This window comes from Anomaloglossus baeobatrachus, unplaced genomic scaffold, assembly GCF_048569485.1.
Source record: "Anomaloglossus baeobatrachus isolate aAnoBae1 unplaced genomic scaffold, aAnoBae1.hap1 Scaffold_3010, whole genome shotgun sequence".
Lineage (NCBI taxonomy): Eukaryota > Metazoa > Chordata > Amphibia > Anura > Aromobatidae > Anomaloglossus > Anomaloglossus baeobatrachus.
Genome location: NW_027442440.1, coordinates 1 through 8,819, shown reverse-complemented (window position 1 = coordinate 8,819; position 8,819 = coordinate 1). Strand labels below are relative to the sequence as shown.

The following is an 8,819-nucleotide window of genomic DNA, read 5'->3' as shown; positions in this document are numbered from 1 at the left end:
TGCGTCCGTGCTTGCATTTAAAAACCGCACGTGTGTGCCTGTCGGTGGCAGCGTACAGGTGCACAATTTGCACAAACTTTGATATAACGCCCAAGTCTAGTGAATACACGTCAGCACAGCATTGCAAAATGCGCAAGGGCATTGGCAAGGAACAAGGAAGTGGACGTGATGGTGGTGCAGGCAGAGGCCGAGGTCGTGGGCAAGCTCTAATTTTGCCACAACAAAGGGCCACATCTAGTCGCTCGCACGTCCTGTCCCAAATTCTTGGGGACCGCAGCAGTACACCGCTCTTGAACCAAGACCAGTGTCAACAGGTTGTTAGTTGGATAGCGGATAATGCTTCCAGTCAGATTGGCACCACCACAAACACTCTGTCTTCCACACGGTCAAGTGTCAGTAGCCGTGATACTGCACCGCACATTTCAGAACCTGATCCTCCTTCCTACCACAAGGCTGAGTACACGTCCTCGGACATTAATGATCCCACACTTGGACACTCGGAAGAGCTGTTCACATTTCCATTCGCACATTCTGGCCTCTCGCCAGCTCATGTTGAAGTGGGTCATGAGGAGATCGTATGTACAGATGGCCAAATATTTGAGCAGCCACGTTCTCACGAAGTTGGCAACGTGTCTCAACAAGGGGTGGACGATGATGAGACACAATTGTCAGGAAGTCAGGAGGAGGAGCAGGGTGCGGAAGAGGAAGACGACGTGGTGGATGATCCAGTAACTGACCCAACCTGGCAGGAGGATATGCAGAGCGAGGACAGCAGTGCACAGGGGGAGGGAGGCGTAGCATCCCAACAGGCAGTAAGAAGCAGGGTGGTGGCTCCAGGCAGAAGTCAGGCAACCGTTCCCCGGAACAACAACACGACACAAGGTGCCTGTACAAATGTTAGGTCTTCCCGAGTCTGGCAGTTTTTTAAGTTGGATCCAGATGATTCTAAAAAGGCCATTTGCAACACCTGCCGTGCCAGCATCAGCAGGGGTACCAAAACTAGCAGCCTGACCACCACCAGCATGATCAGGCACATGTCAGCCAAGCACCCGACTTTGTGGGAAGTACAACACAGTCGAGGAGCAGTGCTTGCTAATGTCACTGCTACGTCTTCGCTGGTTGTGCATGCGAGCCAATCCCCTGTCCATGCTGCCTGCGAACAAGCCTCCTCCGGTCCTGCACCTGCAGTTGCCTACTCAGAAATAACACCATCATCAAGCACGTCCTTGTCCCAGCGCAGCGTTCAGTTATCCATTCAGCAAACCTTTGAACGCAGGCGCAAATACACTGCCAACACCCCACATGGGCGCCCTGGACAAGCCAGGTCGTCACAGGTACTACACCAACACACTCTACACTCCGGCTAGGCACACCGAAGCTAAACACAAATCCTAGTTGCCTTCCTCCAGGGGCTGATGTCCACACCAGGGGGTGGGCCAGGCGGTTGATCCCACCCACCGAGGAGTTCACAGTCCTGGAGGCGGGAAAAGGAGTCAGATTAGAGATCAGTTTTGGAGTTAGAGAAGTGAAGAGGAGAGGAGACTGACCGTGTCCGGGTGTGTGGCCCGGGCACTCAGCAAGGTTGGCAGACGGTGGTGACCTTCTGCAGGAGAGGCTGATTGGAGTGAACCGTACGGACCGGGGATGGGCGGTGGCCCGCCGGTACCAGATCGGGGAGTGAAGAGAAGCCAGCACCATCCGGCAGGGCCTACGGACCCCGACCAGGCTAGGAGTCGCCGTAAAACCGGTCAAATCCGTTAGCGACAGGAACCTCCAGGGTTTCCCAGCAGTCAAGACCCGATTGAAGGCAACAGCTCACACCGTAGAGGGAAGCACAGTCACCGCCAAGGCTACAGTTCCCAGGGCCAGAGCCTGCGGGCAAAAGGGGCTCCCTCAGCATCCATCCAAGCTGGGGAGCGGGTTACCGGTGGGAAGCCCGCTAGATTTTGGGGGAATAAAAGGGGTCCAACACCACATCCCCACAGGTGCACACCCACCCATCAAAGAGAGCTATAAGCCAATACCACCTTCACATTGCCAGTGTACCAAGTACATGTTGAGCAACATGAAGGCGGCTGGGGTTATCCGTGACAGTTGTAGCCTTTGGGCAGCTCTGTTGATCCTGTTAAAAAAGAAGGACGGCACCACTCCCCGTATTGAGGAATCGCTAGCTGCATTGAGAACTGCAAATTATTTTTCTACCCTTGATCTCACTAGTCACTATTGGCAAGTGTCCGTTGCTGAGGCAGACCGGGAGAAGACCGCCTTCGCCACCCCTATGGGTCTCTGCGAGTTCAAAAGCATGCCCTTCGAGCTGTGCAATGCGCCAGGAACCTTCCAGAGGCTGATGGAATGCTGCTTGGGACAAGATTTTAGGGTGTATAAAAAGGGAGATTAGATCCCGTGATCCCAACGTATTGTTACACCTCTATAAATCACTTGTAAGGCTACATCTGGAATATGGGAACCAGTTTTGGGCTCCACATTTTAATAAGGACATTCAGAAGTTAGAGTCAGTTCAAAGGTGGGCAACTAGACTACTACAAGGAATGGAAGGCCTCCCATATGATGACAAGTTGAAAAAGTTATTAAGTGATTATTGGCTGCAATGGGGCTTTCTGGCTGGTGCCAGCCTCTCTTCTTAGCACACAGGAACCACAATCCCTACACCATGCTTCAATGGATTCTCTCATCCCAGCCCAGTAAAACTACATATTTTACACAGTCATAAGCAGCCAAAAGGGATCTATTCTATTCAATTGCAAATGATCTAGATAAGACTGAGAATAAGATACTGCACGGGACATAGCAGAGTTGGTCAAGTTGAGTGGAGATGAGTTTGCTATTTGGCACAGCTTTTTGCATCAATAAAGCAAGTAAAAGGTGTGAAAGATAAAAAAAAGGGTGAAAGTGTGAAAAGTGAATTGGCCAAATTGAGGTGCATATAAAGTTTTTGCTTTCTTTCAATTAACTAATGGGGCTCATTTGAATCAGGTGAATTGAGTTCTGCTTTTGGAAACTGGGTTAAGAAGGGGTGCACCGGTCCTGGAGGTACTGCAATACCAGGTCAATGCGTGCAGTGGACAGAGCAAGATTTTTTCCATCTCCTTGTTCTAAAAATCCATTTAATATATGGTCCCCAGAGAGGGGACGTATCAGATATTAAACTGATAAGAACAGATTTAATTTTTTTTTTTTTCTGTTTATCAGTAGGACTTCAAAATAACAAAGGTGATCGCCTCCCGTTGCCTGGGAACCGTCCAGGCACAAGAGGGCTATGTGTCACCAGAAGGCGCACACACTTCCTCAAGGCCGGCAGACGTGCAATCCCAGGCACCTTCCAGTACCGACCAAGGTAGCGTCCTCCGAAACTACACTTGATCTTAGCCAAAAGGCCGAGAAGCTATAACCCGAATTGGTTACGGCCTTGAGTGGCACCCTGGCCTATACCGGACACATCTTAGGGAGAGGGAGACAAACCCACGCCTACAGAAGACATTTTGTCACCCAAGCCAACCCTTGAAAAGGCTGTTTTGCAGAGCAAAAACAAGAAGAATGGTGCTTTTTGCAGCCGCCGCCCACTGCAATGAATCTGAATAACTCCTCCTTTTGGACACAAGCACCTCCCCTCCCCCTTGCAGTCTTTCCAATTCATGATACAAAAAGACGGACGGACAGGACAGGACAGGACAGGCTGCCTGACTTTCCGTCACTGCCACCCTTTGCCATCCTTGCCCGTAGAAAGCCCTTTCATCATCCCCAAACCCTAATCTTTTCCCTTCCCTTCCCAGATGCGTCTCACTCCCTTTCATTAGGAAGTGAGCGCAGCCTTTTCTCCGTTCTGCACATGCGCGACGTTAAACACAAATGCGCAGGCGTGCGTTCCATTACCCTCACTGCATTCCACTCCCATACAGGAAGTGGGCGCAGCTATTACTACGGTCGCACATAAAAGAACCCACGGCCACCACTGCACATAGCTGACTCCACCACAGGACACCCACTTCTACACCAACGCAGGTAAGACAGGATCGGCACCTCTATGCTCCCGTTACAATCAGGCTCAGTCACCATGTGATAACGCTCTCAACTCTTTAGTTGCAGGCTCCCCTTGCTTCACCTCCACTGGCTGTGCTGCCATTTCCTCTCCCACCTGGAAGGTATACTTTATTCCACTATTTTCCTGTTTCTCTCTTCCCCCTTTTCCCATAACCTACTTTTATCTGCATTTGTGGGGTATCTATATGCTATTTACATCATAGTTTTATTCATTAATATGGAAGGGAAGAGTGCCCATGAGAGTGTTGAACTGCGGAGAGCAAGAGATTAAGCTGCTCCGATTTGCCACCATTGATAAGCTGTTCTCAGTAGATACACATGCTATCCAAACAGCAGCATCCACCATTGCTTCAGCCCACCCATTCAGTGACAGCTCACCAAGTCAGCCAGAGGAGTGGTGTAAGGAATTACACGTAGGCACTGACTCCACACCTTCACATCACAAGAAGGGGGTCTACAGGCTAGTGCAAGAATACGAGCAAGTCTTCAGCAAACATCCGCTAGACTTTTGAAGAATAAAAGGGGTCAAACACTACATCCCCACAAGTGCACACCCACCCATCAAAGAGAGATATAAGCCAAAACTACCTGCACATTACCAGTGTACCAAGGACATGTTGAGCAACATGAAGGAGGCTGGGGTTATCCGTGACAGTTGTAGCCTCTGGGCAGCTCCGTTGGTCCTGTTAAAGAAGAAGGACAGCACCACTCCCCTGTATTGAGGAATAGCTAGCTGCATTGAGAACTGCAAATTATTTTTCTACCCTTGATCTCACTAGTCGCTATTGGCAAGTGTCCGTTGCTGAGGCAGACCGGGAGAAGACCGCCTTTGCCACCCCGATGGGTCTCTGCGAGTTCAAAAGCATGCCCTTCGAGCTGTGCAATTTGCCAGGAACCTTCCAGAGGCTGATGGAATGCTGCTTGGGACACCGAAACTTTGAAACGGTACTGCTATACCTTTATGATGTTATTGTTTATTCTAAAGCAAACAAGATTTTAGGGTGTATAAAAAGGGAGATTAGATCCGGTGATCCCAACGTATTGTTACCCCTCTATAAATCACTTGTAAGGCCACATCTGGAATATGGGGTAAAGTCCTGAGCAGGTTGATAACCATTGGTTTGAGCATGGTAGGGTGTAGTGCGCATCTTCCTGCATCGGTAAAAGCTGCAGAAGTCCTTGAAGATTTCCGCTTCAAAGGCTGTGCCTTGATCTGTGAGGACTCTCTCTGAGTAGCCATGAGGTCTGCATAAGTGTGCTTGGAAGACCTTCGCTGCAGTATGGGCCATTAGATCTTTGACTTGTACCACAACCATAAATCTCGAGTAGTTGTCTACCATCGTAAGTGCATACGTGAGCTCGCCTCGATATTCTGCAACAAAACTCCCTTTTTCGATTTCAGTTTCAGCAAACACTCCTCTTCCTGTAGAAAATATTTATCATTACCTAAGACAGTCATTCTAATGCATGACAATATTAAGGCAATTTAGTTAAAACTTGTTTTAACTCACCTTTAAGGGGATTGATGTATTTCATGGTCAATCCAGGTTTGTCAGTGATGGCACTGACATAATGTATGGCGTCTTTTTCGGGCGTTATCCTTTGCCTTTTCATTGTGAAAATCCAGTTGCCTATATCAAAGCAAATTCTACTACTTGTAAAGTATGCAGAAAATGAAATGTAGAACATATAACATCAACTGCTTAGGAACGCATCATAGGTTAGTACTTAAAAGGATATTGTCATGTTCTAGTCATAATGCAAGCTGGACATTTTTCATGTTACCCTGTAATCGCCGGCCTGTTCTAATGCTCACAAGCCAAGATATAGGCTCAGCTGCTAAGGCTTCCCTCTGCCTTCTGAATGAAACTTGAATATGTCTGGGTCACTGTGTATATAGCAGGTGCTCAGAAAAAATAAGAGTCAATTCAATAGAAATAGCTCTGGCACACTATAGTGATCAATAACGTAAGAAAAGAACTCTTGGAATGCTGAAAATTCTTTATTTGTGCAAAAGGATAATTCATCCAACGTTTCGACCTTGTTTTTAGGTCTTTATCAAGGATAAAGTTATCTAAGATCATAAAGGGTTACAAAACCATATAAACACGTAATTAGTACATAGTACAACATAACAGTACAATATATTGCTACTTGAGAGTACAATGGGTCAAATGACCATGATGCACATACAAAAAATTTTTCCAAAGCCATAGTGAAAACATTTGTACTGAGGAAAGAAAATTTCCACATGACCTATCTGGAGAAACATTCTGGATCAAACAACCAAAAATAGTCAAGCAGGTAAATACACACCTATATGGATAACAGGATGATATGTGTTCAATTGTATAGCGTCATTGCCATTAAGGTACAAATGGAAAACTTGCAATCCTATATAGTGAAGGAAATGAACACATATCATATCAAAGAACACAGGAACATGGGTGTGAGAAAAACCTCAATGTTTATACTTTGTTCTTTATAATGGTGTGAACATGTATATGTCTCAGTACCTTATGCACTTGAGAATTCTAGTGAGTAGATCATGAAAGCCTATTTCAGAACTGGAATCGGTAAATAATTGTAGGTGGAATCTAAATGAAAAGATGGTACAAGTGTTATCATGACACGTGGGCTATAACACAATGAGGGGCACTGCAGCCAGAAACTTGAGATGCTGCCCCCTGACTGCTGGCCCCTATGCATGTTTAAATAGAGGTCTCCCCCTAGAAAGACACTGACCTGCCGCCCCCGCCTCCTGTGGTGTGACTGGCCTAAGCCCCGCCTCCTGGATACATATCACCGTGCTGCCCAGCTTCCAGCCTCTCGGCTGCAGGACCCGGACCTGTTTGGGCAGCCGGACACAGGGACCCGCTCCTGGAGGCGGTAAGAGAGCTATCAGCAGGGAGGTAAGCGTTTCAGCTCACAGCACTGTTAGCTGTGAGCGGCTCCCTCTATGCTGAGGCACAAGCGATGTGTGACCGGTGAGCGCGGCGTTCTAAGGGAACTACCCGCCCGCTGGTCCGCTTGTGCTCGCCATTATTTAACAACCTCACCCCCCCCCTCCCCCCACCCCCCCCCCTCCTCCCACCCCCCCCCCTCCTCCCCTAAAATCAGCATGGAGGAAAGCGTTCTGCTCACGGCGCTGTTTGCTATGAGCGGCTCCCTCCCTGCTGAGGCTCAAGCTACGTGCGCCGGCGAGCGGCGTTCTGAGGGAACTACCCGCCCGCCGGTCAGCTTGAGCCGCCATTAAGTTTGAAAAAGAGCGCTTCGCGCTCTTTGTCATTGGCCCCGCCCACCCGCCGCCCAGCAACCGCCGACCAGACACCGTCGCCAGTGCCGAGGAGGAGCTGGGTAGGGCTGTGTGCGCTCTGCACGGCACCTAAAAGGTGTGCCTCAGAGCGCAGCTGAAAAGCTCCGTTCTGAGGCGCATGGTGCCGGTAGAGAACGTGCGCTCAGCCTGCAGCTCCTGCCATAGACAGAGCAGGAGCTGCCGGCAAAGCGCACGGAAGTGACATGTCACTTCTTAGAACACAGCGATTCGGGCAACAGCTGAATCGCTGCGTTCTACTATGCAACGTGCGTACGGCCTCTACACAGTCTCCATAGACTGTGCAGGGGACGCAGGACGCATGAATTAGGCACACAGCCTAATTGAAGTGCAGACTCAGTGCAGTCCCTGTCACAGCGCAGGTTGGAGGCACGGTAGGGGAGAATCTAGTATGCAGGCACTAACCTGCAAGAGTCAAATCACCCCATCCCACACGCACTGAACTTCCCCTCCCCTCCGTTTGTATGCCCCGGGAATGCCAAGGGGGCTAGCCTGGGAATGAACCAGGGACCATGTGGGTCTCCCAGTGAGCGGGCGGGTTAAGGGATTCTGTTAGGACTTCAATGTTCAAATTGAGGGGGGCTGGTAGTGAACAGGGGCAAGAAGCAACAGTCAGCAGGTGGCGTGTTTTCCCTCCTGCTGATACCACACCTACACCAAGCCCCCTCCCAGGCCAAAACACACTCCATTTGACATTATGACAATGGTGACTGTTAACAGCCCCGCCCCGTTGTCACACAGGGGATTTCAGCATGTTATGGCGGCGGTGGGTGCGGTGCCGACTATCGCGTTGTACGGTCATGTGCAGGGGTCACGGTAGCAAGCTTTGGCATGGGTAGCCACCATGTCCGGAGTCTGTCATCTTAACCCTTGGATAGGTGTGAGCGTCGTCGTAGCAGGCGTTACGTGGGTAGATCTAGATCCAGTCGTCTTGTCATTTCCTGAATCACCAGGTGAGTACCCTGATGGGGAATGCGGGGTGGGATAAGTCCCCCTAGGGAGGATAACGTGACGTCACAGGTAACAGGCGTCCCGCCCAGCTCTACATGTTGTCACTAAGTTATTTATAACAATGTTATTGGTGCTGAGGGAATCGCCCTCCCCCGTTTCTGTTAAAAGCTGTGATGGTATCTAGCATTCCTACCCCTTGTAGACAGCATTCCACAATCTACCTGCTCTAACTGTAAAGAAGCCTTCCCTATTTCGGAGGATTAAGTTTGGTGGCAGTTTATTTATATTGACCACACGGGTATTTATACAAATTATTATTATTTATTATGCGCCATATAATTCATGGCGCTTTGCATGCGAAAGGGGTTTTTACATAATAGGTACCAGTATAATAATCATAAACCGTACAAGGCACAGACTGGTACAGGGGGAGAGAGGACCCTGCCCGCGAGGGCTCACAGTCTACAGGGGATGG

At 49.3% G+C, this 8,819-nt stretch overlaps 1 pseudogene; it reads right to left on the bottom strand.

Moving 5' to 3' along the window:
• Window positions 1–3,029: 3,029 nt before the first annotated feature.
• Window positions 3,030–3,236, bottom strand: LOC142268380 (U2 spliceosomal RNA; annotated as a pseudogene).
• Between the last annotated feature and the right edge of the window lie 5,583 nt (window positions 3,237–8,819).